We start from the raw sequence: 25,625 nt of genomic DNA, 5'->3' as shown, positions 1-25,625 counted from the left end.
GGGCCTCACAAATTTCAGATTTGGAGGCAGGAGTGATGCTCGATGAGACATATTTTGCATTTGTTAAAGCACATTATATTTGCTCATGGGATTATGTTGCTCTTAAACATCCTGCCACTGTTTATCACTAACATTTGTTCCTATTATTCAAGCATATTATGCATTATGCCCTTTCTTTATCTCACTGTGATTATGCTTCTCTTGTGAGGTATCTCATAAATAGCTTTTGGAAACCTGAGATACATTTTTCAAGCTTAACTTTATTATTATTGTTTTATTCACAACCAATACTGTTGCATCCTTAAATAGCACAAAATATTAGGGATTGCTAGCCTTAGCTCCAAAAAAAAGGAATCGACTTTAATCATTTAACGATGCCTGAGTTACCCTTTTCCAAAACAGACTGTGTTTTATTGGCTTTCCTTTTCAATTAAGAGCTTGTAACTCATGGATTTTGATATTCAACTTTGATTGTAGTAATGCTGGGTATTTATCAATTATTTGTAGTTTGTCCAGTGAGTAACAAGAAATGGGTTCTCTAGTGTTTCTAAAGTCACCTTTATCATGTGCTGACAGGAATTTTGAGTCTAGGGTGACACCACAAACAATTTAGTGTGTTAGTGAAAACCGCTCCCTTGTAACGCACACAAAGTATTAGTGCTACTTGTTACTAACTATAAACAAAACACACACAAGAAACTAGGAAGAGGAGTGGGCCACCTGACATCTCATGTGTTCTCTGCTGTTCATTATGATGATGGCTGCTCCACTCTTGATCTCAACTCCATATCTGTGCCAGATGTCTAGAGTGTTCAACCCCTAATCTTCCAAAAATGCATCCACCTCCACTATAATTACTTCTGATAAGATAACCCCCATGAAATTCCAGAGAACCACTATGCTCTGTGAGAAGAAATCTTTCAACACCTCAGTTTGAAACGATGTCCAATTTATTAGACACTCCCACTCATGAACACATCTACACTTGGCCCTAAATATCAGTCCTAAACACCAGTGGTAAACTTCTGATACTTGTCACGGAATCTCATACATACTCCAGAGAAAGCACTTGTTTGATAGCCCATTCAACTTGCAAACATGCAGGCTCTTCTCAGGATTATGTATGTTTCTATAAGCTTGCCATCCATTCTCGGAACACTGAACAGTACAGATCCTGTTTAGCCTCAGTTGTGTAGTACAATCCTTTAATCCCAAAAACAGACATAGCCCTGAGCATAAACCAAAAGAAAAATCATTCAGACTTTAATAAAAGTAAAAGGATGATTTTTTTTGTAATTAAATAGCTTTAAAAGAATGGAGGGATGTAGACTTGTGTATGCAGAAGAGACCAGTTTAGTAGGATGTTAATTGCTGGTTCAGTTAGTTCAGCAGAACATAATGGGCCAAAGGGCTGTTCCTATGCTATACTCTTCTATGTTTTCAAAATATCAGGCAAGGAGAATATTGGCTGATTGATTCATAAGTAGAATGGTCCAATTGGACGATTTCTGGCAGTAAATGGGGCAGGCCAGTTGAGGGAGCAGTTCATATGAATGAAACCTCCCAGAATATATCAAAACACATCTGTCAGCCCTAATTGCAAGTTGGTAGCTGTGGATCAGTATAAAGGTGTATGTAATTACTTTTGATTTGACTCTATTTCATGCTTGCACTGTGCACTTGTTTGATGGCAGAGTGTTTCTAAGCTTTTGAAGGGAGACATCAGCTCCTGGATCATGGGACTCAGAGATTTCCCTCATCCATCAAACAGTTGAGCCTTTCAGTTGCAGACACTCATTTTGTTGCTCACTTACGTGAAGAGATCATAGGATATCAAAAGCATTAATTGGGATGCATATGATGATTTACAATAACTTGCAACAAATTAACCTGAAAGTAGATTTGACACATTCCTCTGATTGGAGGAATGCTGCGCATGCTGTAGCCATGCTGTCAAGCTATGCCACTATCAAATTAGATTGATATTGTTCAAAAATCCAGTATAATGAGGAAGCATAGAAAATCTTTAAATTTTAGCAAATATAACATTAAAAGGAAAATAAAAAATAAATGCTAAAATAGAAATATGGAACATAGAACATTAACACACAGTAATGCTTTACTTTTGGCTCACAATGTTGTGCCTGTTATGTTTTTTTAACTTCAAACATTAAATTAGTTCAAAAGAAACACACAAAGTCCAGGAATCCAGGTGTAACTTCATCTCTTACTTTAAGCGAGGCCTGCACATATCACATAGTAGTGTGATGACATATACAAATAGTGTATTTTTACATATAACCCATAATGATTTCTTTAAGTAAATGTGAATGCTTAATCAACCAATATGTACATATAGAAGAGTATCAAAATATTATTGAAATATGAAATACACACCACCTTTCCCTATTTAGCTGTAAACTTTTTTTAAAAACTTTTTTTATTGTTTTCAAATAGTTACAGAATAAATGTGTATGAAAAAAAAGTGTTACCCAGCCCCCCTCCCCTTAACCCCTCCCCCCTAACATCCCTATTAAAAAAATAAGAAAGAAAAAAAAAGGGAATGCTGGGTAAACTTTAACACAATAGAGAATGCATCTCAACTATATACACAGTATGTTATATAATACAACTACCATATACAGTAGAGCTACTAGGACTTGATGTTTCAATCCCAATGAATGATCTACAGCATCGTAAATTTTAAATTGTCCCAGTCAGGCTTTAATTACTGTGGAGGATTTCTTACACTTGTGAGGCAATATTCTTCCTGATAAGGGGAATCACTCTGCTTAGCAGGTGGCTGTGATAACATGCCTCCTCTGTGGTGGTTGTAGGAGTTGACTAAGACAATAGGAAGTTGTTCCAACAACTCTGGACACTTTTCTTTTCCCTCTCTGAATCTACGTCAATCCCTTTGTTTTTCTTTCTCACATTACTTCTCTCTTTCACACTGTAAATCTCAAGGCTGCACAATCCAGTGTCACTCTCATCATTATCAGAATTTTCATCAAGATGGTGCAGATTAGTGCTCCTTTTGAAACTACAACTTGACTTTTTTGCTTTTCCTCTTCCCTGATCAGTCCATTTATTTTTGTCTGTCCAACATGCTCTTTGTACGTGTCCTACTTTGTTGTATTTTCTGCAAGTTTCACCTTTAAATCTGCATTTGTTTGGGGTATGTGAGTCCCTGCCACAACGGTAACACAATTTTCTTGACCAGGCTTGTTTCTGTTTAGACGATGCAATTTTGTTGAAGCACACTTTCATTTCTGACTGTAACTCAGTTGTGTCTCTGTCTCAGATTCCAGTGAACCAGCAATTTCCACTGCTCATTTGAATGTAAGCTATGCTTCACCCAGGAGCCATTTTTGAATGCTTTCTTCTCAGAATCCACAAACTAAACTATCTAAGCCTATTCCCAAACTGACGATGCTCTGACAACTGCTTCAATTCTGTCACAGCCACTGAAATGGACTCCCCTGCCTTTTGATTCCACTTATGAAACCTAAAACATTCTGAAATCAACAATGGCCTTGGTTCTAAGTGCTCCTGCATCACTTTAACAATAGCAGCAAAGCTATTGATGGTTTGGTTGGAGCAGTCAAACTTCACATCAAACTGTATGCCTTTAAGCCCAATGCACAAAATTCCCACTGGCTATTTCATTTGCTTCAGATTACTGTTCCAATCATTCAGTATACTTGAGTCCATTACCTTTTGTGTAATCAAGCTCATCAATCATGGCTGTTTTTTAAAATTCAATCGAGCTTTCCTTTCCAAAAGCTGTCTCCTTATGTGCTGGCCTGTGCTAAGCTGTTTTTTTTTTCATTTTGCTGTGCTCTAACAAGACAGTAGCCACCTTGGGTTCATTTTAAAAATAACTCGTCACCAACGTTAGGTATTGTATCTTCAAAACATTAAACTAATTCAAAGAAAACACACAGAGTTTGGATATGTGAGTATAACTTCGTCTTTAAGCAAGGTGTGTATGTATAACTTGGTAGGGTTATGACATAGGCAATTAATGTGTTTTTACTTATATCAGATATTTAATTAGTTAAACTAACAAGAATACCTAATCAACCTATATATATATATATATATATACACACACACTAAAATATTATTGAAATGATAAATACACAACACTGCCAAAGTTTTAACCTACTCTAAGATCAATTTAACCTTTCCCTCTTACATAGCCCCTCATTTTTCTATCATACATGTGCCTATCTAAGAGTTACTTATACACCCCTAATGCCTTGACCACCACTCCTAGCAGGGACCTCCACACATCTATCACACTCTGTGTAAAGAACTTACTTCTGACATCCTCTTATATTTTCTTCCAATCACCTTAAAATATGCCCCCCTTCAATTAGCCATGTCCGCTCTGGGACAAAGTGTCTGGCTATCCACTCAATCTATGCCTCTTATCATCTCGTGCACCTCTATCAAGTCAGAATAAAAAAGAGAAGTTTTATTAAATTACATTCTGTTCAACTGACCTAGAAAATACAAATGAGTTTGTGGATGAAATTTGTTGGGAATTTCAATTTTGTATTAAATAATATGGTTACACAACAGTAGTAACACATCATAAAGAGTAGTTTCATAGCACCAGTGAAGTAGCTTAACACCACTAGTAAAGATATAATGAACCTGATTTCTCTGAGTGAGCTAAGGTCGCATAGGTTTTGTACTGAGTTGAGAAATTCTGCCCATTTCCTGCAGTAATCTCATTTCTCTTCCTTGGAGACAATCCCCTAGAATCAAGGGTCAATGTTGGAACTACAGACTTTTCCTCAGCTAGGACAAATAGTGGATGACAGATGAGAGGCTGGATAGTTTTGTAAGATGGTCTTATCCTTCCATCAGTCATGCAGGTCTTTTTGTGCGTTCTGAAGCATGAGCTTCAGGTTCTCAGTGTCATCTCATTCCAAATGCTCCCTCTCCAATTTGAGTGGTCATAAGAAAGAGATCTCCAGGAGTCAATGGAAGTTTAGATTTAGATTCAAGACAGTCTATTGTCAGATACACTTCATTGCTTGTGTGAAGTTCACAGAGCAACCCACATATATGTTAATAATAATGCAACAATAAACACAATTTTGATCACAAAATCAATGGAATGGTGCAAAGTATAGTAATGCAAACTGAGGTAATGCAAAACGTGACAATAACAAAACAGATTGGATTAATGGTCCAAGAATGAGAAGGGGATATGAAAGAGGTCATTAGGCCAGGAGTCTGATAGCAGTGGGAAAGAAGCTGATCTTCACTCAGCACATCTGACCTTTCAAGGTCTTGTATCTTCTCCTCAAAGCCAGAAGAGAGAAAAGGGAATGGCCTGGGTGGCAGCCATCCCTAACAAGGTCAGGGTTGTCTGCACACCACTGCTTTCTTCAGTCAGTAACCAGCCTTTTCATCCTGCTGACGTTAACAACTTGGCTGTTGTTCTGGCACCATGATGACAAAAGGTACACAATCTCGGGCTGAACGTCAACTGTACTTTTATCCATAGATGCTGCCTGGCCTGCTGAGTTCCTCCAGCATTTTGTGTATGTTGCTCAGATTTCCAGCATCTGCAGATTTTCTCTTAATTATGATTTGATAACTACATGTTACAACTGTTGTGTGCAGCAAAGCATCTTTGAATGCACCTCACATTGAACCTTGAAATGGATGGGCCACAGCAGCAGAAGACCAGGAGGTAAATGAGGTACCTAATAAAGTGGCCACTGAGTGTAGCATCCATTAACAAGAGAAGAAGGAGATATTTCAGCATCTTCAATGGAAGTGTTATGGTAGCTTCCTGGAAACCTGTTGGAGAACTGCGCTTGTTATAAATAGGCATCTGTTAGTCTCGTGAGACCATGGATTTGCGCCTTGGAAGGTTTTGGCAGGCCTGGGTTGTATGGGAGACTGGCAGTTGCCCAAGCTGCAAGCCTTCCCCTCTCCACACCACCGATGTTGTCCAAGAGAAGGGCACTAGGACCCAAGCAGCTTGGCGCTGGTGTCATCACAATGTGTTGTTAAGTGCCTTGCTCAAGGACACAACATGCTTCCTCAGCTGAGGATCAAACCAGTGACCTTCAGGTCACTAGACCAATGCCTTATCCACTAGGCCATGTGCCAACACTGCGCTTGTTATTCTCAAAGTATTTGACCATATGCATCATAGAAGAGAAGTATCATTCCATTATGTGTGGGCCAGCAGAATCTAGCTGTAATGTAACTATTTTATTTCAAATGTTGGAAAGGTTTCTCTGATTTTTTTTGGCAGTAAGATTCAAGATATTTGAAAATTAGAAATTGGAACCTTACCTACCCAGAGAATAAACCATTGTTTTGTATCCAGACCTCTCCCTGAGTATGAGTAATATTTTCTAATCATAATTTTACATCTATAATAACAAACAACTCAGGAGCATGATTATGCCTCTCAGGTCTGCTACATCTTTTATTAAGATCATCGCTGATCGAATAGCAAACATAACTTATTGTTCCCTTTTACCCACGGTAGCTTTCAACACTCTTACTTATCAAGCATTATCTTGTTACTTATTAAAAATATTCAAAGTTATACCACCATCCTTTGTGATGGATTTCTAAAACTCTTGATCTTCTGAGAGAGAGGTAAGAAAAGTATCCTCATAGCATTGTTTATAACCATCTCCCGAGCTGTAGATTATCCCATAAAAGAGACCATCTTCTCCTCGTCCTTTTCATCAAGACCCCTTGGGATTTTGTGTTTCAATCAAATCTCACTTTGCTAATTCATTTACTCATACACTACATCAATGATTACTGTATAAAGTAAGAGCATATAGAGTTAGATTAAGATAATGGATGGAGGAGCGGCCCATTTAACTGCTGGGGCAAAATTTTTAGACAAGCAAGCTAGTGTGTGGCAGTTTTGTGGGCAACACACACAATGCAGTTAAACCTTCTCTAATCTACTTTCAATGGATCAACATCCTTCCTTAAATAAGGGGACTAATAGTGCACATAGTATGCCAGATGTGGTCTCATCAGTACCCTATTTAGCAGTATTAGATTTTAAGTACTTCCTAACTACATTTGCATTCCCCATACTTCCCCATTAACATTTGTTTGCTTTCCTGATCATTCACTGGACCTGAGAACTCACCTTTTGCAGACTGTGGTCCAGGCCCTCTGCACTTCGTAGCTCTACCATTTCTCACTAGTTAGATAATATGTTTTCTTCAAAATTTTTCCTGCCAAATTGACAATTTCACATTTTCACACATAAATTCCCTGTATCAGATCATTTCCCACTCACAGAACATGTTATCCTTTTGTCTCTTCCTTTGTCCTCCTCCCTTTCCCACCAATTTAACTTGATTGTACAACATCACTGTCTTGGAATGAATCTAAAGTCAAATTAGCTTAGAGATGTAAAGAAGAAACTCTAAACCTTGCTGATTCAGTCAAATTCTAAATGAGTGAAATCAGTTAATTCTAAATGAGTTAATGAAGAATCATGACTCATAGACTTCCAAATGAGACCCTCCCAATTAGCTGCTAAAGAAAAAAATGATGGAATGAAAATTAACTTTGAGGTCTTCGGATTGTTGATCACATAAGCATAGAACATTACAATGCTGATTACCATGCTGAACTTGATGCCAATTTAAACTATTCTTGTCTGCCTGACATGCTCTGCAAGTGGGCAGGTAATGGTTTATGAAGCGTGACCCATATGGAAAAATGATGGAACTAAATCTAAAATAGGGTACGTGGTTAATGTACATATATGATAAATGACCTGAAACACCCAAGTTCTATCTGCTACTACTTCAGGCAGCTGTGCTACGTAGCACACTGAATCACTGCATCCTGCTGAGTTCACAGCCATTTGAACAGGCTAAATAGAAATTAATCCCTAATCAGAAGTGCTAAAGGCATGTTTTTGGCAGCCGTGATGGGTTGTAATCTGTAAAGTTAAAGTCCATCGGTGTATCTCAATTTTGCCAACATTGTACCACATTTCATTGCTGCTGCATGACTGATTTAATTACATTGAGCAGCAATTAATTTCTTCGATAATCTTTTCGCCCCTAGTAAAGTATATTATGGATTTACTGTGATGATAGCTAAATTCCAAAGTTAGCTTGTTAGGGGAGATCATAAAACCTAGGGCTGTACCACAAATAATTCGTCTGATTTGCTCAAATCTTTCTGTGCGTAAAGGAGGGTCCATGGCATAGATGGGGAAGAATCACTTTTGTTTGGGCAGTCGGTTGCTGAAGCCTAGGTTTAAAGTTGGAACTAGGGCAAATGGATGAAGTCAGGGAAGCTTTCCACTTGTGAAGGATGATGGAGCTATTAAACTCCAGACTACAAATGCAGTCAGTGCCAGGAGTTATTTGCTAGGTTCAGATCCAAGACATCATTTTAAAATAACAATATTTGAGGTAATGGTGAGTTTTAGAGTTGGGTCATGATATTCACAATGCACAAAGACACGGGAACACAACTTGGTCACTAGCTTCCTCAAACCTGCCCAACATTTAATTGCACAGCTAATCTACCCCAGGCCTTAACTCCTTCTCTGTTCCAGACTTGCCTAGTCTTCAATCCCTAAATCTTTCAGAAATTTATCTCCTTCCACTTTAGATGTTTCTATTGATCTACCTTTCACACCTGCTGCTTGTGCAGCTGATACATATCTCAAGTCCTGGTTATGTGACAATTGACACCAGGCAGGCAATCTCTGAGGAGTATTGATAATGGCTGGGGTCACCCATCTTGTAAAGACACTGCCCAGAAGAAGGCAATGACAAACCATTTATGTAGAAAATCATGGTCAGGGACTGCAGGTCTTGCAGCATCTATGGAAAGGAATAAAGAGTCAATGTTTCAGAACAAGACTCTTCATCAGGACCCTGCAGATCACAAACCCATTAGCTGTGATTTCATTACGTTTTAGAGAACATAGACATACACGTGTATATATATGGAGCATTATATACGGAAATTTATATGGACATTTTACCTTATGTCAGTCCTAAATACCTTCCCTCAAGTCCTGGGGCTGCGATCCTTGGTTCTAGATGACTGTATCTGCCCTGTTGAGCCCTTTTAGAGTGTTAGATATATAGTTCAGTCAGGCTCAAGATACTAAATACTCTCATCCTTTAACTTTGATAGTGCTCACCTTAGACGAAAAGCACAAAGGAATTCCAAAAATTGCTCATCACTTTGTCCATCTGCTGTATTACCACGACTTATGCATTGAACTTCAAGATTAAAGGAGGAAATTATCATCTATGAAGGGACTGCAGAATGAACTCGAATGGAGTGATCGTCTGTAAACAGGTTGGATACATCTTGAGAGGTTTCAACTGGGTTCATTTCCTTGGAAAATGACCCAATTAACCCACTTTCACAGTAATCCATTTATTTATTTTTACTTCTGTATATTGCAAAAGCCCATAAAAACCTTCCAGTACATTTTTTTTTCTCCCAGAGGAACATCCAATTATTTCTTGAACTCAAATAACTTTAGCTGTTGTCTAGTTTATTCTGAAACTTTCAATCTACTCTAACTTATATTTCTTCTCCGTTTCTTCCCCCTTCTCAACAAACAATCTTCATTACTTTAGTCTTCAGTGTCCTGAATTAAAAATTAATTAGCAAAGCTGGTCAATAAATGAACATCAACAGATGGGTAAACCTCACAAGGTTTATTTATCTCTGCATTGATCTGAGGCTGTGGGCTGCAACTGACTGTTGTGATTGGCTTCGTGGCTGTGGACTAAATTTCATGAAATTCAGTCCTGAATGTTATTTGCTTCCTTTTATTGCTTCCATGATTTGTTTTCTTTACCTGCATATTGGGTGTTTGACAGTCACTTTTTTAATGGATTCTCTTGGGTATCTTTATTTTGTAGCTGCCTGAAGGAGATGAATCTCAAGGTTGTATATAGTATACATACTTTGATAATAAATGTACTTTGAACTTTGAGCAGCAAGAAAATATATTCAGTAACTATCACATAAATTTGAATATGTAGGTTTCATTATACACTATGCTTTATTACACGTACATGTTGAAGTGATCTCAAGCAGTCATTGGACTGAAACACATTAATGAGCTTGCAAATAGGTGCAACTTGAGGATGGATAAGATAGTGTTACACTGATCTGTAAGGTTATAGCTTTGCTGTAGAAGTTATTTTATTATAGCCTGAAGACAGAATACAACAATGGCAGGGGGCAGGCTCCATTTGAACAGATTCATGAGAGGAGGCACAAACTATAAATTCAATGCGTTCATCGTCTCTCTCTCTTTCTAATAAAATAATTTACATTTGTTATTAAAATCCATTTTTTTGCTTTAGTTCAAGCCTGCAGCAAAGGCATTGAGAATAACATCAGCAAGTTTGCTGATGATACTAATCTGGGTGGCAGTGTGACATGTGATGAGGATGTTAAGAGAATTCAGGGTGACTTAGATAGGCTGAGTGAGTGGGCAGATGACGTTTAATGTGAATAAGTGTGAGGTTATCCACTTTGGGAGTAAGAACAGGAAGGCAGATTATTATCTGAATGGTGTAGAGTTAGGTAAGGGAGAAATACAAAGAGATCTAGGAGTACTTGTTCATCAGTCACTGAAGGTGAATGAGCAAGTGCAGCAGGCAGAGAAGAAGGCTAATAGAATGTTGGCCTTTATTACAAAGGGAATTGAGTACAAGAGCAAGGAAATCCTTTTGCATTTGTACAGGGCCCTGGTGAGACCACACCTGGAGTATTGTGTACAGTTTTGATCTCCAGGGTTAAGGAAGGACATCCTGGCTATAGAGGAAGTGCAGCGTAGATTCACGGGGTTAATTTCTGGGATGTCCGGACTGTCTTACGCAGAGAGGTTAGAGAGACTGGGCTTGTACACGCTGGAATTAAGGAGATTGAGAGGGGATCTGATTGCAACATATAAGATTGTTAAGGGATTGGACAAGATAGAGGCAGGAAATATGTTCCAGATGCTGGGAGAGTCCAGTACCAGAGGGCGTGGTTTGAGAATAAGGGGTAGGTCATTTAGGACAGAGTTAAGGAAAAACTTCTTCTCCCAGAGAGTTGTGGGGGTCTGGAAAGCACTGCCTCGGAAGGCAGTGGAGGCCATTTCTCTGGATGCTTTCAAGAAGGAGCTAGATAGGTATCTTATGGATAGGGGAATCAAGGGATATGGGGACAAGGCAGGAACCAGGAATTAATAGTAGATGATCAGCCATGATCTCAGAATGGCGGTGCAGGCTCGAAGGGCCAAATGGTCTACTTCTGCACCTATTGTCTATTGTCTATTGTCAAAAGGTGTCCAGCACTTCATTAGAAGATACCAATACTTAATATAATGGGGTTGTCTAAATTATAACATATGTCAGTTTATGTCTGTCAACTTTCATGAGATATTAATGATGTTAAGTGACTATATCTCTCACATTAATTAGAGAAGTGAGTTTTGATGTTGCCAAAAGCAATACTTTTTAGTTTCTTGACTATGTCTTCTGCAACTCATTCTCTAGAACTAGAATGCACAAATGCTGAGAGCTGTGTTTTTCCTCAGGCTCTTCTTCACTTTGGAGGGATTCAGTGCTGATTCCCTCAAACTACTCCTTTCTGTAGGAGACCTCATCCATGCCAACTACCATCGCAAGTCAAATTTTAAAGGCATAGGACTCCCACAAACAAATCAGTGAAATTCAATATATCAATACATCAAGCAGTTAGAAAAGCATACAGTATGTTGATGTTATTGGCCGAGCCATAGGGTCATGGAGTCATACAGGATGGAAATTGAAACTTTGGCCCATCATGTCCATGCCAACCTTTTTGTCCATCTATACTAACCCCATTTGCTGCATTTGGACCATCTCCTCATTTGCCTTGTCTTTTTAATCATCTAGCAGTGCATCTCTCAGCACAGAGTAATGGAGCCAATCCCGAGTTCATATTCCATCGTTAAGGATTGATTCAGCCTACACCCCCTGCAATGGCAATAGCTGCACTCTCCACAGTCACCCAAGAGGTCACAGAGCTGCCAGGTTGTTTAGCTGGCTCAACAATACGTCCTTCAAAGGGAAATTACTGGCTGCAATTGATCGCAGTTCAGGAGAGGAAGTGTGATTAGAAAAAGAGTATCCAATATCTTTGTAAGCTGTCTGCAGGATGTCGCCATTAGTCACTGGCACCATGTTGCCAGAAGGTTTTTGTATCTCCTGTCCAATGGTGGTAGCATGAGGAAGGCATGGCCTAGATGGTGGGTTTTTTTGATGATGGACGCTGCTTTCTCATGGCAGCATTTCATGTAAATGTATGCAATAATAGGAAGTGCTTCACTTAAGATGAGCTCCCACAATCAATCATATATCTATGCACGTACATTTTCATACACATGTACATATGCAGTAGCACTCCATAAATCCAACACTTTTAAGTCTGCACTGATGCTAGACTGGCAAATGTTCATGACCATTAGATGTAATGCCAATTAGTATTGCAACAGACTTGAATTCACTTTTTCTCTAGATGTTATATACTGATAGAATATATTTCCATTTTAACCCAGTAGGTTGAAATAGAGCATAGGAATCATGGTTAAAGATATTGCTGGAACCAGATATTAGTGTGATGAAGGGAGTGGAAAGATCTTTGCCAGGTGAGCCAGATGCAGAAAACAAAGATTTCTGAGCAATCTGACCAGCTGAGTATTTAAATATCTCTATTTGCATTTAAAAAGTAACTTCTGGATGTTACAGGGATAAGGAAGGTTTGAGAGGCCAAATGCAAGTAAATCAAACTAGCTTGGTGGGTACCATGGAGATGTTGGGCTGAACGGTCTGTTTCCATGTTCTATTGCTCTATGACTCACTTGCACTGCAATCGTATCAAATAGAATTTGAGTGTGAAAGAAACTTGCTTCAATTCCACTGGGCTGTGTGAAGCTGCAACAGGATATAGGGGTCTAGACACTATTCATAAGGGAGGATATATAGTACTGTGAAATATATATATATATATATCACTAGGGTGCCTAAGACTTTTGCATAGTAATGTGACAATTTTATGTATTACATTGTACTGCTGTCACAAGAAAAAAATAAACGCCATGACAAATGTGAGTGACGATTGACCTGACACTGATATACTGCAGGTCTCTATTGTGGACTTAAAGTGGGAATGCGACAGGGAAAGGGAAATCATGTCTGGAAAAAATGAAAGGGAGAGGGGAGTGGGAAGCACCAGGGAGTCATTCTGTAATGATCTATAAACCAAATGACATTGCCTGGTGTCTCAGGTCTGGGTATGTGTGCACCCGCACCAAACCTCGCCCCTGGCACTCCTTCTCTTCCACCTCTCCCACACCCCTCCTGCAGCACACCTCTCTTGCCATTCCCAGCATCCTTTGCTCCCACCAGATTTCCAAAATTCTTAGGCATATATGTGTGCCTAAGACTTTTGACAGTATTGTGTGCAAGAGATGGAGTCCAATGAAGGGTTACCAGGTGATTTCTGGGATGAATTATTTGTTATATAAGCACAGAAGAATGAGAGGTGATCACTTAAAAGTGTAAGTAGTCTTTCAGAATGACGTGGTGGAGGTGTGGTTGATGCCTGGTAGGCCTCTATGGCCAGAGCCAGGGATCAGCTTCAAACCAAACAGTTGATCTTTCAGGAAAGTGGCATAAAAATGTATTCACCCAAAATGTGGCAAATTATTGAAATTCTATTCAACAAAAACAGAAAATCAAAGTCAACAGTCAAAGTTTATTGTCAGATGCACAAATATATGAGTAAGATATATTAGCTGGTTGAATGGGTTGCACTCAGCAAGGCGAAGTCGGGAGAACACATCCCAGTTCTCACTGAGGGGTCAGCAGTGAAACGGGTAAGCAAGTTTAAGTTTCTGAGTGTCATTATCTCAAAGGAACTATTGGTGGTACAACACACTTGATGCAATCATGAAGAAGGCACACCAGCAGCTCTACGTCGGTTAAGAGAAGATTTGGTACGCCACCAAAAACTCTTGTAAATTTACATATATGTATAGTGGAGAGCATTTGGATTAATTGTATCATAGTCTGGTATAGAGGGTGTAATAAACAGGGAGGCTGCAAAGAGTTGTATACTCCTCTAGCTCAATCACAGACACAACTCTTTCCACCACTGAGGACATTTTCAAGAGCTGGTGCCTCAGAAAGGTGGCAGCATCCATCACTAAGGACCTCACCATCTGGGACATGCCCTCTTCTGGTTACGACCAACAGAGAGGAGGTACAGGAGTCGAAGGTCCTACACTCAATGATTTAGGGATAGCTTCTTCCTCTCTACCATCAAATTTCTGAATGGTCCATGAAATTAAGAGATATACCTCGTTATTCTTTATTGAAACATCCTTTATTATAATTTTTGTATGTCTTTGTATTGTACTATTGCCATAAAGCAAGAAATTTCACATCATAAAATTATTTTTCAATAAATAAAAAATAACTTTTTCTTCGGGCTACAATCAACACAAGAGTACATTGGTGATGCTGTGCGAGATTTTAAAAAGAGCTTGGGTGCTTTTCAAATCAAGTCAAGTCAAGTCAAGTCAAGTCAAGTCAACTTTTATTGTCATTTCGACCATAACTGCCGGTACAGTGCATAGTAAAAATGAGACAACGTTTTTCAGGACCATGGTGTTACATGACACAGTACAAAAAACTAGACCGAACTACATAATTTAAAAAAAACAACACAGTGAAAGTTACACTAGACTACAGACCTACACTGGACTGCATAAAGTGCACAAAAACAGTGCAGGCATTACAGTAAATAATAAACAGGACAGTATGGCAAGGTGTCAGTCCAGACTTCGGGTATTGAGGAGTCTGATAGCTTGGGGGAAGAAACTGTTACATAGTCTGGTCGTGAGAGCCTGAATGCTTCGGAGCCTTTTCCCAGGCGGCAGGAGGGAGATGAGGAGTGCATGGGGTCCTTCATAATGCTGTTTCCTTTGTGGATGCAGCCCACTTTTTCGAGGGCTGCAAACATAACAATCTATCTATCTATTTATCTATTTATTTATTTATTTATTTGGGTGCTGGTAAGCACTTGCCAGGGGCCAATAAAGAGAAGTGGGCTGTAGGCGGACCAGCCATTGTGTGACTAAATAGTGTTAGAGTAGTCAGGATTTGGCTCGATAGGCTTGAGTAAGAACAGGCTTGGGCAAGCACAGACGGAGGTTCTTTGTACGTTTCTACTCAATATTTTCTGCTGGTAGTTAGCCAGTAAGGATAAAAATAGAATGATTTGGCAGATGAATGCAATGCATGGTTGATGAATTGGTGCAGAGGGGCAGGTTTTAGATTTCTGGATCTGTGGGATCGCTTCTGGGGCATGTATGAATTGTACAAAAAGCAAGGGTTACACCTGAACCCAAGGGGTGCCAATATCCTTTAGGGCAGGTTTGCGAGAGCTGTTAGGGAGGGTTTCAGCTAATTTGTCAGGGAGATGGGAACCAGTAATAGAGCCGAGGTTGGAACAGTTGGTATACAACAGTGGGTAGTGAGACTGTAAGAAGGGACAGGCAGATGATAATAAACTTGATCCTGAATCTGATTTGGAGACAGTGATCATAATATGATAGAATTCACCCTGCACTTTGAGAAGGAAAGCTAAAATTGTATTTATCACTATTACAGTGGAATCAAGGGAATTACAGCCTCAGAATAGAAGGATATCCACCTAGAACAGAATTCCTTGCCACGACCACTGTGGAGGCCAAGTCATTGGGTATACTTAAGTCAGAGTTTTATAGGTTCTTGATTAATCGAGGCATCAGAGGTTGTGGGGAGTAGACAGGAGAATGGGGTTAAGAGGGATAATAGATCACCCCTGATGGAATGGCGAAGCAGACTCGATGGGCTGCATAGCCTAATCCTGCTCCTGTGTCTTATGGTCTTATATAAGACAGCAATAATAAATCTGACTCTGATTCTACATCTATGGAAAGATGCAATGAGAAAACTTACTTGCGGCAGCATCACAAAAACAGAGCATCATATGAGGAACTTTCACATGAAACTGGAATTAAGTGTAAACCATACTCAATTTTTGTAGAAAGGATGCAATTAGAACAAAAAAAAATCAAGCTTCAGTTTTGGTGCAAATTGATCAAAATTATCAAAATGTTGCTGTACTGAGGTAGTGATTAGGGTTGTGCAAGTTGGTTCAGAACTCACTGGTTGAAGGTAAGTAGCTGTTCCTGAACCTGGTGCTGTGAAACTTCAGGCTTTTGCACCTCCTGCCCCATGGTAGTTTCTAAAACATGGCACGGCCTGGAAGGTGGGGAAGTTGGAAAAACAATGCAGCAATTCAGGCTGCATCTGTAGGAAGAGAAGCAGAATCAATATTTCATGTCACTGACCTTACCTTAGAACTGAAAAGGAGACAGACAAAGCTTATAGAGCAGCTGAGAGGGTGAGGGGACTATGTCTCTGATCTTTTCAAGTCTGCATTCACGTTATCTGAGTGATTTCACCCTAAAAGACTCACCCCTTCCCCTGTTGACCCTTCCCACATGTGTTGGCTTTGCTGGTGTGCTTTGGTACAGATTTCCAGCTTATGCAGCTTATTATTTTCATTCTGAAATAGCATGAGGACTGTGGTATTACTGAATATCTTCAAGACAAACGTCAATGAGTTTGTCCTTATTAAGTGATATGAAATGGTAGGGAGTCAACACTGAAGTCAAAGTTCAGCCATACTATCAATGAATGCTGCAGCAGTCATGAGAGGCTGAATAGCCTATCCCTGTTTCTTTTCTACTCATGTCCTTTACCCCAGGCAGCCCTGGGACAGGATCTGAATTTCCAGCCTTCAGAATAGAGTTCTGCCACTGTGGCCTGCAGCTTGGGGAGTTTCTATGGATGCAAGAGGGAAGTACCACTTTAAGTTTCTGACTGACTGACATTCTACTGGGTTGTGTTAACCATTCCTGAAACTTGCAAAGATCTTTGCAAGTAATCCTCTACTTCCTAGCTAGTGTTACAATCATAATTTGAAACAATTCCCTTTATAATTACTGCCTGACCTGCTGTGTTTTTCAAGCTGTTTTTAGTTGCTGGAATGTTCAAAGGGTTCAGTCTCTTGCACCTTCTTCTATCACGATCAATTGATCTATTGGTCTGATATTGTCACATACTGAGAAACTATGAAAAGCTTTTTGTTTTGCATGCCATCCAGACAAAGCGACATGCATAATTATGTCAAGTTGTAGAATTGAATTGACTTTATTTCTTACATCCTTCACGTACATGAGCAGTAAAAGTCTTTACGTTAGGTCTCCATCGAAATGTCCAATGTGCAATCATAGTAATTTATAATAAATAGAACAGTCAGTGTAATATAGAGTAGCTCAAATCAGTATGAGTTCATCAGTCTGATGGCCTGGTGGATGAAGCTGTCCCCGGAGCCTGTTGGCCCTGGCTTTTATGCTGCAGTACCGCTTCCCGGATGGTAGCAGCTGGAATAGATTGTGGTTCGGGTGATTTGGGTCCCCAATAATCCTATGGGCCCTTTTTATACACCTGTCCTTGTAAATGTCCTGAATCATGGGAAGTTCACAACTACAGATGTGCTGGGCTGTCCGCACCACTCTTTGCAGAGTCCTGTAATTAAGGGAGGTACAGTTCCCATACCAGACAGTGATGCAGCCAGTCAGGATGCTCTCAATTGGGCCCCTGTAGAAAGTTCTTAGGATTCGGGGGCCCAGACCAAACTTCCTCAACCGTCTGAGGTGAAAGAGGCACTGTTGTGCCTTTTTCACTACACAGCTGGTGTGTACAGACCACTCAAGGTCCTCAGTGATGTGAATGCCGAGGAACTTGAAACTGTTTACCCTCTCAACCTCAGATCCGTTGATGTCAATAGGGGTTAGCCCGTCTCCATTCCTCCTGTAATCCACAACCAGCTCCTTTGTTTTTGCGACATTGAGGGAGAGGTTGTTTTCAGAATGCTGAATATACATTTACAGAGAAAGTGCAGGACTGGAAGACAAATAAGATGCAAGGCCACAACAAGGTGTATTGGAAGATGAATTGCTCATGCTTTAATCTATGAAAGGCCCATTCAAAAGTCTGATAACAGTTTGATAGAAGCTGTTCTTGATTCTGGTGGTTTGTGCTCTCAAACTTCTGTATCTTCTGCCCAATGAGAGAGAGGAGAAGAGAATGACCACTTGGGAGAGGTCCATGATTATGTTATCTGCTTTACCAAGCCAGGAGGAAGCATTGATGGAATCAATGAATGGGAGGTTGGCTTGTGTGTTGGACTGGACTGCATTGCCAAACACTCAGTGGCCACTTCATTAGGTACCTTCTGCACGCCACTATTGTAAAATGGGGCTATTTGTGTTCTGTAACCTTCCTGTTAACCTGAACCAGTCTCACCAATTTCCTCCAACCTCTCTCAATAGCAAGGCATTTTTGCCCTCAGAACTGCAGCTCATAAGATGATTTTTGTTTCTTGCACTCTCTCTGTAAATTCAAAAGACTTGTGCATGAAAATCCAGGCATTCATAATTTCTGAGATACTCAAACCAACAATCATCCCATGGTCAAAGTCATTTACATTACATTTCTTCCCCATTCTGACATTTGGTCTGAACAATAACTGAAACTCTTGACCATGCCTGCATGCATTTATGCATTGAGTTGCTGCCACATGGTTGGCTGATTAGATATTTGCCTTAGTGAGCAGATGAACCTAACAAAGGGTCAAAGGCTCATTTTTTAATCAAAGTATGTATGCAGTATACAACTCTGAGATTCATCTTCTCCAGATAGCTATGAAACAAAGAAAATCATGGAAGTCATTCAAAGAAAGAAAATCATGCCCATACAGAAAAAACAAATCTCACAAACACCAACCCCCCAAACCCTTCCCTCACCAAAAAATTAACGGATTGCTCCACATGAAAAACAGCAACGAGAACATCACACTCCAAGTTCCCAATGCTTAGCTTCTTTTTCCCTTAACTTGGCTTATTTCTTTGGTATGTATCTACAGAACAGAAGGGGGTCTTCCAATCCAATGGGTCCATGCCAGCTCCCAGAAAAACTACCACATCAGTACCCTTCCCTGATAGCCCTGTAACTTATTCTCCTTCAACTCCTGTTGACTTTTCTGCCTCTTTTGTAGGAATCATTTAAAGTGGTCTATTGAGCTAGAAGCATGTCTTTGGGACATGTGAATAAACAGGAGCGTCTGGTGAGAATTCATGTATAATAGAAGAACATGCAAGCTCCAAACAGGCAACAATTTAGATCAACAGTACCAGCTGGGAGTCTGAACCCTTGTCTAATTCAATATTCAACTGCACTATACATTTTAATACCACATTGTATGATGTACTCCAGGTTACCTTTCTTAAAAGTACGAAGGATGTCAAATATTAAATTTTAAATTGTGCTAACATTCTAATATGTTGACTGACTGTGCAAGTTCCCGGTTAGTTTCACATTTATGAACATGACTTTGAATTGACATTTGAGAAAAACAATTCTAAACAATTGTGCAAATTTTGGATTAGGTTATTAATTACGTGCAAAGCATAAATTCTTGGTTAATTTGTACTTTGTATTTACATTGTAATGACTTAGAAAGCCATTTGGTTCATCAGGTATATTCCAGTTCTTATATGTCCAATCCCTCCACTTATTTTCCTATAGCCTATTCTGTCATCGACCCCAATCCCGTAGCTCGCAATTCTGCTGTTTGCCTACCTACACCAAGTGGAAATCCACACCAGTCCCTTAACTGTTAACCATTTAAAGGGTGATGAGTGTTTGGTGGTTCTGGGCCTCTATTTGCTGGAGGTCAGAAGAATGAGAGGCAATCTTATGGAAACCTACCAAATATTGGAAGGCCTTGATAGAGTGAACATGGAGAGGATGTTTGCTCTGGTACCAGAGGCATAGCCTCACAAAACAAGGCCGTCCCTTTAGAACAGAGATCCTTAGCCAGAAGGTGATGAATCTGTGGAATTCATTGCCTCAAATGACTGTAAAGGCCAAGACATTTTGTATTCTGGATTTAAAGTGGAGGTTGATTGGTTCTTGATTAGTAAGGGCATCAAAAGTTACAGGGAGAAGGCAGAGAATGGAGTTGGGAGAGATAACAGATCAGCCATGATGCAATGGTGGAGCAGACTTATAGAACCAGATGTTCCAGTTTTGCTGTTATATCTTACGATCAGCCAATTAACCTATCGGCATATCTTTGGAACTGGAAACGGATTTGCTTTATTATTGTCATTTGTTGTGAGATACAGTGAAAGGCTTTTGTGTTTGTGCAAGTCAGACAGGTCATTTCACTGAGGCAGTAAAAAGGAAGAATGCAGAATATATATAGTGTTACAGAAACAGAGAAACGTGCAGATAGACAAATAAGTTGCAAGGATTGGGATGCTGGAAGGACTGGGAAAATTAGGTTGGTGTCAGATCACAAGAGAAAATTTGTTGAATGCCTATGAGATGGTTTGTCAGAGCAGCTGGTGCTTGAGCCTACTCGGGGAAAGGCCATCTTAGATTGGGTATTGTGTAATAACCCATATCTTAGTAAAAGCTTAATGAAAAGGATCCCCTAGGAGGCAGTGATCATAATAATATTGAATTCATACTGCATTTTGAGAGGGAGAAGCATGTCACATGTATCAGTATTGCAATGGAATAAAGGGAATTACAGAGGCATTAGAGAGAGGAGCTTGCACAGGTGGTTTGGAAGAAGATACTAGTGGGCATGTCAGCAAAACAGAGATGGCTGAAGCTTCTGGGAGTATTTCATAAGGTGCAGGATAGATATGTCCCACAGAAGAAGTAGTTCTCAAATGGCGAGGGTAGGCAACCTTGGCTGACAGAGGAAGTCAAGGACAGCATAAAAGCGAAGGAAAGGGAATATATTGTAGAAATACTGAGTGGGAAGTTGGATGATTGGAAATTCACCAAATTTAAAATCCACCAAAAGGCAACTAAAAAGCTATAATGGAAAAGATGAAACATGAGGGCACATATTAGCAAATAATACAAAGCAAGATAACAAAAGTTTTTCACACACAAAATGCTGGTGGAATGCAGCAAGCCAGGCAGCATCTATAGGGAGTCCTGATGAAGGGTCTCGGCCCGAAACGTCGACAGTGCTTCTCCCTATAGATGCTGCCTGGCCTGCTGCGTTCCACCAGCATTTTGTGTGTGTTGCTTGAATTTTCAGTATCTGCAGATTTGCTCGTGTTTGCTACCAAAAGTTTTTTTTCAGTTCTATAAAGAGTAAAAGGGAGGTGAGAGTTGAGATTGGGCCTGTAAAATAATGCTGGTGAGGTAGTAATGTGGGACAAAGAAATGGCAGATGAACCTAATAGGTACTTGCTTCTGTCTTCTCTGTGGGAGACACTAGCAATGTTCCAGAGTTCATGAGTGTCAGAGAGTGGGAGTGAGTGCCATTGCTATTACAAAGGAAAAAGTGCTAGGTAAATTCAAAGGTCTTAAGGTAGATAAGTCACCTGGACCAGATGGAAAACATCTTAGAGCCCTGAGAGAGATTGCTAAAGAGATAACAGATGCATTGGTCATGATCTTTCAAGAATGACTTGATCCTGGCATGGTCCCGGAGGATTGGAAAATAGCAAATGTCACTCCACTCTAAGAAGGAAAGGAGACAAAAGAAAGAAAATTATAGGCCAGTTAGCCCAACCTCAGTGCTTGGTAAAGTGCCGGAGTCCATTAGTAAGGACAAGGTTTTGAGGTACTTGGAGACTAATGATAAAATAAGTCAAAGTCAACATGGTTTCTGTAAAGGGAAAATTTGACTGACAAATCTGTTAGAATTCTTCAAGGAAGTATCAAGCAGGGTGGACAAGGGAGACGTAGTAGATGTCATTTGCTTGGATTTTCAGAAGGCATTTGATAAGGTGCCTCGTATGAGGCTGCTTAACAAGATAAAATCCTATGACTTTACAGGAAATATACTGGCACGGACAGAGAAATGTTGGACTGAAAGGAGGAAACAAGTGGGAATAAAGGGGGCCTTTTCTGGTTGGCTGCCAGTGACTAGTGGTGTTCCTCAGGGCGTCAGTATTGGGACCACTACTTTTCACATTGTCTGTAAATGATTTAGATAATGGAATTGATGGCTTAGTGGCAAAGTTTGTGGATATCGCAAAGATAGGAGGAGGAGTAGATAGTGCTGAGGAAACAATGCGATTTCAGCAGGACTTAGACAGATTGAGAGAATGGGCAAATAAGTGGTAGATGGAACACAGTTTTGCGTAATGTACGATAATGCATTTTGGTAAAAGGAACAAAAGTGCAGAATATTATCTAAATGGGGAGAAAATTCAAACATCAGAGGTGGGAGTCCTCGTGCACGACTCCCAGAAGGTTAATTCACAGATTGAGTCTTTAGTAAAGAAGATAAATACAATGTTGGCCTTTATTTCAAGGGAAATAGAATATAAAAACAAGGAGATAATGCTAAAGATTTGTAAGACACTATACAAGCTGCACTCGGAGTATTGCCAACAGTTCTGGGCCCCTTATCTCAGAAAGGATGTATTGTCATTGGAGAGAGTCCAGAGGAGGTTCACAAAGATGATTGCAGGAATGAAGAGGTTAATATATGATTTGCAGCTTAGGACATGTACTCACTGGAATTTAGAAGAATGCGTGGGGATCACATTGAAACCTACCACATGATGAAAAGACTAGATGTGGTGGATGTAGAGAGGATGTTTCCTATGTTGGGGCTATCCAGAACTAGAGGGCACAGCTTCAGCATTGACAGTCAATCTTTTAGAACAAAAGTAAGGGGTATTTTTTTTAGCCGAAGAGTGAATCAGTGGAATTCTCTGCCGAAGACTGCAGTGGAGGCCAAGTCCATGGGTATATTTAAAGCAGAAGTTGATTGGTTGGTGCATCAAGGGATATGGTGAGAGGTTAGGGGTATGGGGTTGAATGGTATCTGGGATCAGCTATGATGAAATGGCGGAGCAGACGCGATGGGTTGATGGGAGAAATCTGGAGCACCCAGGAAAAGCCATGTAGTAACAGGAGACTGTCCAGAAACCACACTGAAGTTTAGGATCATTCCTGGTTGCTGAATGCCGATGACTCTTACTCTGCTCACCTGTCAGGTGAAATTTGAAAATCCCTTAACAACAGAAAAGCTGTAAGCTTAGCCATTGCAGTCACTAATGTTGCTCTGTCAACCAAAAAGGCAGAAGCCAGAACAGCCAGTAGTGCTGTGTGGCAGATTTTGCAGCCAGCAATAAAAAAAAAATGGTGATTGCCGCTGATTTAAGCTGCCCCAAAAGATGTAACAAACCCTATGACAAGAAACTGTCTTAATTTTTTTATATATCAGTTGCTATTTAAGAAAGAATCTGAGATGTATCTAGCTGACTGAGCAGCAAATCTCATTAAAAGTAATATTGGAGATAAAATCTCGTTAAGTCTTATTCAGAGTGGTAAATAGAGGATGATTAAGACAGAAGCTGAAGCAGTCAATATTTTATAAAAGAGTAAAACTAAATTATTTTAAAATGGATTATGTTTGCAATCGTCACATGAAGAAATTTAATTTCTATCATTAAATCAAATCATTCAAGACCCTATACTTTGATGAGCTGTGGTTCTGGGTGAGTGAGCAATTAAAATCACATTGGCCTCTTGTGATCTGAATGAAGTTTTCAGGTGTTTTAAAGTACAATTAGTTTGTAAATATGTTCAAGTTTGTAGACACTCTGGTTCTTCCTGGGAATTCCTCTGAAGAAGCTACAAAAAATAAAAAAAAACCTGAAGATGTTGTAAATCTGAAATAAAAATAGAAAATACTAGAGATACTCATTTGAAGGGCCTGCAGCCTGAAATTTTAGCTTTGTTTCTCTTCCAACAAGTGCAACTTGACCTTCCAAATATCTGCTGCACTTTCTGTTTTCATATTGCAAATAACTCAGCTCTGTAGGGATATCTGAACTATTGGCAGTAAGTTTGAAATTTCAGCGTTAAACTAAACAATCCGGTTTCACAGGGGAATCATGAAAAATACCAGGTATCTCACTAATATAATCCAGGTCTCTATTTCTGCATATTTATTCATATCCTTTATGTTACTAGATGCCCTCCTGATCTCACGAATCCCAAGTATGTTAAATTTCAACATCTACTTTAAGTGAATTTATATTTACTAGGGAGATGGACTCAGAGTCTATAGAAGGGAGGGAATGCGGTAGTGAAGTTATCGACTGTATATAGATTACAGAGGAGGAAGTGTTTGCTGTTTTGAGGCAAATTAGGGTAGATAAATCCCCAGGGCCTGACAAGATGCTCCCTTAGACCCTGTGGGAGGCAAGTACAGAAATTGCAGGGGCCCTAGCAGAGATATTTAAATTATCCTTAGTGACAGGTAAGGTAGTGGAGGATTGCAGGTTAGTATCAGTGTTTTTCCACTGTTTAAGACAGACTCTAAAAGTAAACCAGGAAATTATAGGTCAGTGAGCATAAGAGACCAGATATATAAATATTTTCATAGAGAGGGATTGATTAGGGATAGTCAATATGGTTTTGTGTGGTAGGTTGTATATTGCCAATCGTATTGAGTTTTTCGAGGAAGTTACCAGGAAAGCTGATGAAGACAAGGCTGTGTCTACTTGGACTTTAGCAAGGCCTTGGGTGAGGTCCCACACGGGAGTTTGGTCAAGAAGGTTCAGCCGCTTTGCCTTCAAAATGAGCTAGTAAGTTGGATTAGACATTGGCTCTGCAGGAGAACATGACTGCTGGCCTTTGACTAGTGATGCATCACAGAGATCAGTGCTGGGTCTATTGCTATTTTCATCTATATCAATAATCTGGATGATAATGTGGTAAACTGGATCAGCAAATTTGTTAATAACACCAAGTGTGGGGGTGTAGTGCATAACAGGGAAGAATATCAAAGCTTGCAGTGGGATCTGGACCAGCTGGAAAAATGGGCTGAAAAATGGCAGATAGAATTTATTGCACACAAGTGTGAAGCATTACACACTGGGAGGACAAACCAGGGTAGGTCATACACGGTAAATGGTAATGTACTGAGGAGTGCAGTAAAACAGAGGGATCTGGGAATACAGGTATATAGTCCCTTAAATGTGGTATCACAGGTAGATAGAGTCATAAAGAAAGCTTTTGGCATGTTGACCTTCATTAAAGTATTGAGTGCAGGAGATGGGATGTTATGTTGAAGTTGTATAAGACATTGATGAGACATAATTTGAAGTATTCTGTGCAGTTTTGGACAACTACCTACAGGAAAAATGTCAATAAGATTGAAAAAGTTCAGAGAAACTTTAGAAGGATATTGCCAGGACTTGAGGACCTGTATTAGAGGGAAGAGTTGAATAGGTTAGGACTTAATCCTTAGAGTCTAGGAGAATGAGGAGAGATTTATAGAGGTATACAAAATTATGAGGAATGTAGATTGGTGTAGGAAAATGAGGGGACATTTGAGAAAGGTATCCAAAATTATGAGGGGTACAGATAGCGTAAATGTAAACAAACTTTTTCCACTGAGCTTCATGACACTAG

The 25,625-nt window shown here is 39.7% G+C and overlaps 1 protein-coding gene across 2 annotated transcripts in view; it reads left to right on the top strand.

The window, feature by feature from the left end:
• grid2 (glutamate receptor, ionotropic, delta 2) overlaps positions 1-25,625 on the top strand; it is a 1,108,967-nt gene that overhangs the window by 512,250 nt on the left and 571,092 nt on the right. The gene's annotated exons all lie outside the window — the stretch shown is intronic.

The sequence above is a fragment of the Hemitrygon akajei genome, chromosome 4 (genome assembly GCF_048418815.1).
Source record: "Hemitrygon akajei chromosome 4, sHemAka1.3, whole genome shotgun sequence".
Taxonomy (NCBI): Eukaryota; Metazoa; Chordata; class Chondrichthyes; order Myliobatiformes; family Dasyatidae; genus Hemitrygon; species Hemitrygon akajei.
The sequence above is the reverse complement of the archived record's forward strand: the minus strand, read 5'-3'. Positions and strand labels throughout refer to the sequence as shown.